This window comes from Chlamydotis macqueenii, chromosome 5 (genome assembly GCF_036417535.1).
Source record: "Chlamydotis macqueenii isolate bChlMac1 chromosome 5, bChlMac1.mat, whole genome shotgun sequence".
NCBI classification, from domain to species: Eukaryota; Metazoa; Chordata; class Aves; order Otidiformes; family Otididae; genus Chlamydotis; species Chlamydotis macqueenii.
This window is the reverse complement of record NC_141560.1, coordinates 9,067,104-9,078,148: the sequence shown is the minus strand read 5'-3', so window position 1 is coordinate 9,078,148 and position 11,045 is coordinate 9,067,104.

Genomic DNA, 11,045 nt, shown 5'->3' with positions numbered 1-11,045 from the left:
GTCTAGTTCCCTAGACAAAGGTGAAAGTTTTTTCATCTCACAGCTCCTCATCCTTTGAGCAGGAGGTGGGGACTAGGACTAAGGGACTTCCTGAGGTCCTTCCAACCTGAATTTTTCTCAAAGGTCATGATTCTATGCTTTATCTGGGAAAAGTTAATTAGTGCATGTTTGTATATGGGAGAGAGTCTTGCAGCTGCCTCCTGTGCCCCATGTTACAGTACCCTCTGCAGATCCCTTTAGCTCCTTGCAAGCACTCAGTGCAATGGCAATCAGCTCCAGTTTGGAAATCAGCCTGACCTGGGCCGCCCAGGTGAAGAAGCCTGCTGGGAAAGCAGAGTTAGTAAATCCAGCTAGACCCCAGCGTTGTACCACTTTCATGACCTGAGCTATGCTATTGCACAGTGCGAGCTGTGTACCACCTCCCTCCCAACAAATCCAAGGGATCTCTCTAAGATGGAGCAACGTGTTAAGGCGTGAATGCATTTCGTGGATGCAGGTAATGACTAGAGGTGCAATACCTAATGACTGGCCAAAGCAACTTGCCCGAGACTACAGCAGGGAATCAGGAATTGTGGGCTGGCTCAGGAGGGGCACAGTCCTGGTTCCACTGTCCCCAGTGGCACCCTGCCTCCCATGGGCTAGGCAGCAGTCCACATGTTCAAGGGCAAGCAGAAGTTAGAATTTCCCATACATTCAGTGACAAGTGGAAGCTTTTTGCACTTTATCTCCTAACTCTGTGCATTCACACACATGCTATTTATAGCACCGTTTCTTTCCTAGGGCTTCCCACAAAACAGAAATGTCAGATTCTCATTCTGCCAAGAGGGAAGTCAGCATCTTGTTTTGGACTTATACATATATTGTCATCTAAGACTGAAGTCTTTGGCACCTGATTCTTCATGGCTGAGTTTCCTATATTCTGAAAAGGTCTAATCTGGGTCTCCAGGAGGAATTTACCCTGTGAGTTTGCCCACACAGTGGACTCAGTTGACTTTGTACCTCTATTACATCTCCTTTGTAAGAGGTGCAGACAATTGTTTTCCATTTTGTTCCTGGGGTACCATCCACACAAATCATGATGGAGGCATTGTTTTGCACTACAAACTCACATATTCTTCACCTGGAAGGTTTGATGGGTTTTTTTTGTAAGATTTAGTCCAGAAAATGCAGAGGAACACAGAAGATCAAAATCTATTGTTTCTCACAGAATGGAGAAACAGAAAGAAGAATGCAATAAAATCATAATTTCACCTCCTGTAAACAACTTTGTAGATAAATTCACGGAGATGTGTCCTGCATATGAATACCATCAGGCAGCCCTTTATAGATCTTAAGCTTGTATTGATCTGTGCATCCATAAAAGCTCTTATTCGTCAGGCATAAGAGAACAGACTCAGTATGCATGACCACACATGCCAATGTCAATGGAGCTATAAAGCTGCACCCTCAGAAAAATAAATTGTCAGTCAGATTTTAGTTCAAAAGAATGAAAATCTGTGACATTAAGAATTAAAAATCAAAGTCTTCTGACCCAGATTAACTTTCTTTGCTCAATCACCCATACATAACATGCTCTAAGTCAGCTCCTGGAGATGTCCTTTTGCATGTTTTTCATGATTAATTGAATTAGCAATTGATTTGTATAATATGACTCACTTAGAAATAGACACACCAAACTGACAACATGCACACCATTCAGGTAGCAACAACTCACAGGTCCTACACTTAATCTCACCCCAACCCTCCCGGGCAATGCAGATTTGCTATCTGCTATCTACTTTCAGAGAAAGATAAGAATGCCTGTGCGTGCTCTGTGTGTGCGCACACTAAACAAACATGCACACACACACCCTGCAAATGCACAAAGAAGTTCAGGCATTGCAGTGCTGATTAACTATAGCTGATTTATAGATGCCCTGAGCCCCGAGTTAGGACCTATGCTTGTAGGGCTTGGAGAAGACCACTGAAAATGGGTTCCTTTGAAGTCAGGGAGGGATATGGGAAAGCATCTAAATCATTTAAGGTTGAGGGTGAATGTTTAGTGATCCCTGGCCTAGTGTTAAGAGTAGGACTTCACATGTTCTGGTCTTGGATCATATTTTGGGCCTCACTAGCAAGATTTAGGATTGAGGCCCATAGGTTTATCTCAGGACAGAGCTGGGAAGGAGGACTTGATGGGGATAGAGACCACATTGGGGTATGTGGGGTTCTGCAGAGTCAAACTGGGCCAGTGCTGGGACATCCAGAGGGGGATCAAGCAGTAAGAGTGACAGGAGCCCCTGCAGCCCCCGTGCTTGGAGTTAGTGATAAGGACTGTGGAGGCACCCAGGATGGCATCACAGCAACAGCATGCACATTCATCAGGCCACGAATATGGTTTTGGCTTGTGGGATCTCCAGAGAAGGACAAAGCTGAAGATTATTCTGTGATTCTATGATTAGATTAGATGTTTGCCTGAGATAAGGTTAAAGTATGGAGAAGTGAGAGCCCAAGTCTAGTTTTTGGTACAAATCAATGAGCTTTGCTGGTTACCCCATAGCCCAGCACCATGCACGTGGCTGGTGGCTCACGGCTGGATACATGCATCCACCCTCCCATCAATGGCAGAACATAATGCTGAATTTTGTGGCAATTCAGGAACAGATTCAGCTGAGATCCCCCGGCCTGGTGGTTGCCACTCACCTGGGGACAAGTAACCCAGATATTGATCCAGTTCATAGCTCTCAGACCAACAGTCCAGCAGCACATGGCACGTTTTCCAAACTTTCCAGCAGATGCCAGCAGACTCCCAGCCCCCTTCCCGGGATGACTCTAGTCCTACCAGCAACGCAAGTCCTTATGAAGTGCTAAAAGCTTTCACAGGAGCCCAGGGCTGCCGGGGAAGGAGGGTTGCTAACAGCAGTTGAAAGAGATGACCTTTCCTTGGCCCAATTATTTTGATATTTAAAATGTGGATTCAGAAATAAGAGTTCATCATTTCCTTTGCTGGAGATCATTATGCGGTGAGAAATGGGCAATACTGTGAATTATTATAAACTGGCACCAGACCGAGACTGCTCTTTTCTTTTCCCCTTTCTTTTTCTTTCCCAAGAAGCATCCCCATTCGCATAGTGAAGCAGCAGCTTTTCATGAGAAAATAACATTTTTATGCCTGTCAAAATTTCCTTTCATTTATGCCAAGAAGTCACGACTGATGCCATGTCTCCTTTTCTCCTGGGTGCGAATCTCTCTCCCAGCACCAGTTAAGTGGAGGGAAGAGTGAACTTTATCTTTCCTGTCAGTTTGGCTAGACACTACTGGGAACGGGAACATGCCAGAAGGATCCCATTTTCTTCCCTGTCAGTTTAACCCTGCAAATCCTGATGCACTGTAACGCTTGAATGGGTATTGTTGTGTGGAATGGGTAAATCCCAGGCTAAGCTACGGCCATTTCCAGGGGACACGATGGGGTAATATCCCCTTACTCACCTCACAGTTAGGGAAAGCCATTCCGACTTGTTAAAAATAACATCCCTGTGTGTTAGAAGAATGGAGTTTATTCCTATTTTCCCCTGAAAAGTTTTCAAATCCACTTAAAAACTACCTCTCCCAGTTTCTTGGGTCAGTTCTTCGGATTGCAGTTTTTAAGAGGTTGATGGGTGGGCAGAGCTTCACTGACGTAAAGACCCAGGGATTTGGCTCACTGGTAATCAATCTGCATAAACATGCAGCAGCTATGTGGTCATTACCATAGTAATTCCACCCTTTCACAATTTCTCTGCTATGCATACACACGCTGGGGGAAAGAATCATTTTGTTCTCTGCAACTACATCACTACATTAAAGCAGTGTCCCTGCTGACCTCAAAGTCTGCTTGAATACAGCTGCTCAGGAAAGTTGTGTAGTGCCTTGTTTTGTTCAAAAATGCTGATTTGCAGAAATGAAAACTGGCTTTGTGGGAAATGGTCAGTTTTGATGCATTTTTCAACTTTTATATTCTCCCTTCCCTTTTCTCTCTTTACAGAAAGGGGTTTTGAAACAATGAATTAACTGCAGCATATTCAAAACAAAAAATGCTGGTTGCTCTTTCTGCCTAGAAAATTAATTATCCTAGTGAGGGTAAAGTTATTTCAAAACTAGGGATATATTTCTGAGACTTGTACTGACTTTTTCAGATTTTAGTTTCTTAAATGTGTTCGCTTTTGATGTTTTTACCCTCTTTAGGTCTTGATTTTTTAATGTTAAAAAAAAATATTTGCAGGGTGGGGAAATTATCTCTTGCTCAGCAAGACCCCTCAGTGGATGTTTCAGTGCACGTGACAAATGTTACAAAACAAGTCACTGTTCTCATCTGTTCCTGGGGGACCTGGTACTAGTTTCTTATTGTTTTTGTCTCTTTGGAAGACAAGTCATCTAGACTAAAAAAACACATTTTGCTCTTTATGTTCAGGGAAAGGAAAAAAAAAAGATACTTGATTCATCTTTCAGCATTATTTTTATTTTTGTCTATTGAACAAGGAGTGGAGTTTAAATCAAGTGCTGTGATCTGGTGCCAGCTACTGTTATGGGGCTGCAGAGGCTGTGTTATAGAGTTCACCAGTCACTGGGAAGACACGACATCTGCTGTTATTATTTTTGCAGGTATAGTCTGGTTAGAAAGAAAAATCCAGATTTAGAATTGATCTCCTTGAAAGAAGCAGTAAAATGACATCTGTGCATCTTAAGGTGAGACTGACAGAATATCAGTAACTGACATTTTACCAACTCTGGGCCAAATTCTTCTCTCATGTACCAGGTGGGATTTAGTCCATATCAGCACCACTTCAGATCTGAATGTGCCTAGCTCTGGGGAAAATAAATTTGAATTTCCTCATTAGCATCCATGTGGAATGAAGAAAAAAGCAATCAAGAGAAACAGCAGCAATCATTGGGATTTCGGTTAATGTTCAAGGCCATTTGGAGTGTCTCTGCATTTCTCAGACTGAGAATCCTGCAGTGTTTCTGGCAAAGCTTTTTCTTGCTGTCTCCCCACATGCACGTGCACACCCTCTCTGGGCTGGTGAGCACTCCTTATGGGAGAGTCCGGGCTGGCAACACTTCCCCACCAAAATACTCCAGTTCACATCTTTGCTACAGGCTGCACAAACAGCAGGTGAAAACATCGCTGAGCTACAAAGATCTTCCCACCAGCTGGCAGACAAGTCACGGAGAGATTAACTCTTCAGGGCTCACCAAAGAGTTTGTTTTCCTCGGGTGTTTTACCCTTTCAGGGGCAGTCTGAAAGGCTGAAAAAATAGCATCGGTTGGGTGTTTTGAGTAAACCTAATGTATTTAAGACATTGAATATTATTTATGCAGTTAGGCTACAGAAAACACTGTAAAATCTTCATCTGGACACGGGCAGCCAGCATAACTGCTTTGCTAACTCATCCCAGTATGACTTTACTGGAGCAACTGGTTTCAGCCCTTACAGCCTTAAGAGGGATCTGATTTTTGGCCATGGTAAGAAGCAGGCCACCAAGGAGACTTCAGACAAGCTCTCTGCTGTTCAAAAATGCCCTGTCCCTATCCTGACTTGGCCCAAATTCAATAGTTTGGAAGTACCAGGATGACAGCAAAAGGCAGCTGGCTACAGGCTGGGTGGGGAAATGGGGTCCGCTCTTCGCTTCAGATGGTGCAAAGTGGGAAAGAGGAGTATGATCAGGGAAGACGCTGAGAAATTCTCCCATACTGACAAAAAACATGCCTACTGATTTGATCCCCTGGCTGGGAATCCACCAGTTTGGGGATTTTCTTTGTTTTAAATTAACCTGTGATGATAGCAGTAAGACTATAGTAATTATGTGGGACTGGTCATGCTTAGTTTTGCTGGTAACCCACCTCACTTCTTGTGCCTACGCTGCCTCACAAGCCAACTTTGCACAAATCCCTGGAAGGAGAAGTTGGTCCTGCGTGCTGGATAATACCTGTCAAATGTTCCTCCCCTCAAAGTTTAGGCCCAGGCTTGGAAACTCGTTTTCATCTGTTTGAATGTAGGTTTTTATCTGCTTAAACCTTAGAGTCAGCAACAACAGTAAAGACCTAAAATATTATAATGGGACTCAAGGAACAGCTTGGCCATTAGAGTCAAGAGCGAAGGTTATATTTAATTTGACTGCTTAGCATAGAGCCAGGCACCTTGCAAATACTATAAAGGTATCTTTTTTTTTTTTTTTTTGGAGAGGTTGTCTCCCAGCCATCAGGCACGAGGAGATTAATGCACATTCAACACAAGCGTCCTGGGGTGCGTGTCAGAGCAGGGCAGTCCTACGGTGGTGGGACTCAGGGCTAATTAAAGCCCAACAACATGTCCCCAGCACTAGAAACAGTGCCTGATAGGGAAATTCAGGCACAGCAGCTGCTCTTTTCACAGCGGTACAATAACTATCTCTTTAATGGGAAGGGATGCGGGGGAGGGATGCAGCCCAAGTAACAGCACCTGCCTGCTTATACCGCATCGAAAATCACAACAGCTAATCCCCCTTGCCTGTCATGTTAATTGTTATGAAGCTCCTTTTGATATCAAACTATTCGTCCTTTGACTGAAATAAATCTGGCCTTAAGCACCACATTTATCTCGCTATGATACAGGAGCAGAGGTGAGCACTGCGGGGAGATTTGTACAATGGGAGCAACGTACAGCACGCCAGGGCAACATTTATGGGCTCAGGTTCTTTTCATCAAGAAAAACAGTCTGTTGACATTGTTCACTACAAAAGAAAAGTTCAAATGCCGTATATTACACTACAGCCCTAATACACCGTTTGACATAATCAGGAGGTAAACAAAGGAAGGGAGAGGGGGAAAATGCCTGGCTGGCTTTCGCATGAGGTGATGTTTTCAGCTGGTTCAGCAAGATATTTAAGATTTGTACACAACTGCAGGGCCCAGTAGCTCCATTCAGTCTGTTTGTACATTTGTTGCTAGGAGTGTATTTAATGTCATTTGCTGATGCTGGTTCACATTACGGAAAATGCGCTTCTGCAGAGCCCCTTGTATGCACAAGCACCATGCTCTTGGCATAGGGGTGACTAGCAAGAGAGAAAGAAAGGTAACCTCACAAGGGCAAAAGCAAGCCTGTCTCCTTGCCGTTTACACCTCTTAGCCACTGTGGCAAACCCTTAGTGCAAGGCAGTGTGAGAAGATGCTCAGAGCAGGGTGCACGGAAGAGCCTTCCAGACCTCTAGTGTAGGGAGGCTGGAGGGTCGGAGGTGGGGGTACGGATCCCGGACTTGTTTGCTCTTACTGGTATATTTTGTCACATAAAACATCACTTTTTCTTAAGAGTGACTAAAAATCATTTTGGGGATCTCAGCTGAAGGGCTGAACTGACCTCACATAACAGTTTGGGTCTTCTTCTGTTTATTTGTTCCACCAGTGCTTGGATGCTCCTGTTGGGGTTCTCCATTCCCCATGCAATTCCATCCACAGGGGTTCTGGGCTAATTGCTTTGGATTTGCAAGGGTGTCTCTGAAAGGAGAACTTGGATCCACATGGGCAAAGGGAGGGGTTAATTTGCTGCAATTCCTCTTTGCCTGCAGGGACTGCAGGTACAGCAGGCACAAACTTGCCTGAATTTCACTAAGCACCAGTGAATGTTACCGAAAATTTTCCTATATTCTTTGTGAGAAAAAAAAAAAGTAGATAGCCTACAGTGACAGCGTCATCCACAATCCAAGAAAATCCTGTTAATCTTTCACACCTCCTAAGAAACACCTGTCCTCTATTTTTACTGCTTGTGTTACTAATGGAAACCAAGCAGTTTAACTTTGTTTGTGCAAACGTGCCGCTCTGGAGAGGCATTGCCAGAAAAATCTTTCTGTGAGAGAAAGAACAGCAGCTCCTTTCCAAATATGTTGGTGTTACTGGGAGAAAAAACTTGGGGAAAGACTCAGAGAAGTGTCAAAGGGTTTTACATGGTCTCCTCTATTGGGGGCGAAAGGGAATGTTTACTAATTAAATGAAGTTCCCTGGTCTCTCAGTGTGGAGGTCTCTTTCTCCAGAGGAGTGCTTATGGACTTCAGTGGGCTCCTCCGTGAGCTCCCCAGATGTGGGCAGTGGTGGGGAGGCCATGCTGCCCCCAGAGAGGGGGCTCTGATCTCCTTACTCCTGTGCTGCTCTAGAGAGCAGTGCAAAAGCGCCTATGAAAAGCAAGGCTTGTGTCTTCCCACAGACCTTAAGCAGATTCCCAGGCACAAAAATCCCCTTGCTGTCTTTGCCAATGCAAAGGCTGCCCCAAAAAATCAAGCCAAGTGCATTGAGCAGCATCTGATCTTCACACTCCATGTACCAGGTCTCTTTGCCCTGAGGTCTTCCACATCACCTTCGCCAGAAAGGACCCCACCTCATGGCAAAGCTGAAAATGTTACCCACTTGCCTCAGTTTACAAGGTGCACTAGAAACTGTTAGATAGAGAATTCAAATTGTGGGGGATTCACTGAAAAAAAAGAGTTCACTGTGTTGCAGACAGTCCCAGCTCAAGGCAGTAAACAAGGCAGATATGATTGAGGATGACCTCACCACATTTAAAGACAAGACCTTCTTTCTATTCATTGAGATATTTGCATATATCTTAACGGAGCGAATGCAGTTGATTTTTTTGAGAAGAAAGTTGTGCTGGGCCCGCACTCGTCAGCTCTGGCTCCCCTCTAGAGCCTGGGCTGCACCAGGGTCCCCTCGGCCTGGTTTCCGACAGAAGCAACATGACTGTGAGCAAAGTCAAGGGCTTTCTTACATGTCTGCCAGACGGTTTCCTCTTCCCAATAAGTCCTAAAACCCGTTGACTCATTTTAATCAGATCTCCCAGAGCAGCAAAGGTCCCAGTGATTTTACACTCTGTTTCTCATGAAAATAAGCAGCCACCACAGGAGAGGAGAACTTGTTAGCACCATCACCGACGGGGAGGCTGAGCCATGAGCTTAATTAGACACAGGGGAATCTGTAGCGACGAACATGTCCCAACAGCTGGAAAACCTTCACTCATGGCTTGCAGCTTATTAGACACCAGAGAGTCCACGCAGGAGGTGGACGTGGGTAAGTAAGCAGGATGCTGTGCGTTCTGTTCATGCAACTGCTTGTTGCAGTCCAGCCCAGCTGCTTTCAGTATCACATAAAATTAAGCTCTAGTATTAAAAATACATATATTTTAAAAATCATGTCAATGATTGTAGCGTGACTTAAAAATATGGGCCCATCCATTAGTGAGTTCATTTGTGCCACGTGTGGGGCACAAGGTGATGTATGTGTTGGGTGTAGGTGCTATGATGCTCCATTGTGCTCCATTCAATATTGCAGACACTGGATGGAGATAACACAAGGGTCCTGTGCCTGACTCCAGAACTCCTTGAACCACCCTCCAATGCAGGCAGGGAAAATAATTCTGGGGTGGCACCACTGGTGGCTGTTCATACACTTCTCCTAGGCATCAGCTTTTGCTTCCTGTCGATGCAGCCCTTCATATGGGGCTGTGAAGTTTCTTACAAACAGGGCTGCACGGTAACTAACGGCGCACACTCCATTACCAAGGCTGCTTCCCACCTCTGTGCACTACATTACAGGCCTGGACAAGGCTGTCTTTTATGTTTGCATTTAATTTGCTTGCTTTTGGGTTGGTTTTTTTTTTTTTTTTTTTTTTTGTATGTTTTCAACCTGCACAAGTTTGAGGGACTGTTGTTTTTGCTTTTCTGACTGTAACACAGTTTTGCAGCGAAGGACACGGTTTCTGTGAGAAGTGCTGTTCACAAGCAGTAAGGCTGTGTTCGCAGGGAGTGGAGAGTTTGAATTTTAATTTCTTAATTACATTCTTCCTGGATGTGAAACTTTCTGGCTCCATTACTTGCTTTTTGTTGTTGTTTCTGTTGAAATGTGCTAGTAACAGCCTCACTACGTGAAAAGAAAGCCGTGAATCTGGCACCGTAACCTGATCACTGCAGATCACATCTGTCTGCCCGTGCCCATCAGCATTTTTCTAGGACAGAATCTCCCATTTGTGTTGTTCTACTCCTTCCTTTTTGAAGGCATTCCCTGCTCTCTCATTAATTTCCTTGCGGAGTCACCAGCAGGTCTAATCTCTCCTCCATACGTACAAATTCACTCGCTTCCCCACTCGACTCCCTGCAGGGATGGTAGGAGTGGTACCCACAGCCCACCTGCACATCAGGGGAGCGGGCTGCCTTGCCTCCCACGTGTCTGTGAAGGTTTCCTCGCTGTTTACAAGCATTATGTTTGCCTGATGGTCCCTGCTCCGCTTTTCATGTTTTGTGCACAGCAAATAACACTGATCTGCGCCTTGATCTGTAGTCAGCAAAATCACTTGCTCATGTTTTCTACATCAAAGCAGGGAGGAGGGGGGAGAAGCCATCTGGTGAATTAGCTCTAATAAAAATAAAAGGGGTCTCTTTGCATAATAGAGTATTAGGGGATGATACTGTGGGGTTGTTGGGACAAATGGCTCTAAAGGGTTTTGACAGCTCCCAGGCATCTTGGCGTATGCTGCAATATGAAGATCAAGAAACCAGAGCTACGTCAGAGTCGGTGGCAGCACGTCTATTGATTGCAATGAGGCCATGATTCCTTCCCCGTGTAAATGTCTTGGTCAGCTGAATCCCATTACAACAATGTGCAAAGTATTTATTCAATATGATTGTGCTTCAGGGGTTGTTCATTTCTTCTACTGTTCCTGTAAATTTGCTTTAACATTTCTACTGTTCATTACTCACCCAAGTTGTTCTGCTGCTTAGGATCTTTCGGTGGCCCATATGGGCTTTTTTAAGATGCATAAAAGTTGGTCCTTATTTGATTCTTGTTTAATTTCTCTTTGCAGGAGAGCAGTCTTCCCAGGGAAGAGGAAGGCGATTTTTCTTGGAAGCAGCAGGACTCAAAGGGGCCACAGCCCTATCCCAGTCAGCAGTTAGCATTGGCTGTGTTTGGTTCAAAATGGTGATTTTTAATATCCACTTCTTAGGGGACAGTGAAGGGAGGCTTGCTTGTTTGTTTCCAGTTCTGGGTGAAAGAAGATTGTACTTGAG